Genomic DNA, 240 nt, shown 5'->3' on the forward strand with positions numbered 1-240 from the left:
GTTTATATAGGAATGGAAACAGCGATCTGAGAAGGGGGTGTGGGGGGGGTTATATCTGTGCTATGAAGCACATTCAATTTTGCACCGACTTTTTCTTCCTGCGTAAGGGGGAGAGGGGAACGGGGGGGCGGGAATACAAACCCAAACCACACTTAAAATATGTGGTCGAGACGGGGGGCTTCGGGAAACTTATTTCCAAACACGATTTGACACATGCAAAATTTCCGGAGCTGGCACAGG

This window comes from Calypte anna, chromosome 4A, assembly GCF_003957555.1.
Source record: "Calypte anna isolate BGI_N300 chromosome 4A, bCalAnn1_v1.p, whole genome shotgun sequence".
Taxonomy (NCBI): Eukaryota; Metazoa; Chordata; class Aves; order Apodiformes; family Trochilidae; genus Calypte; species Calypte anna.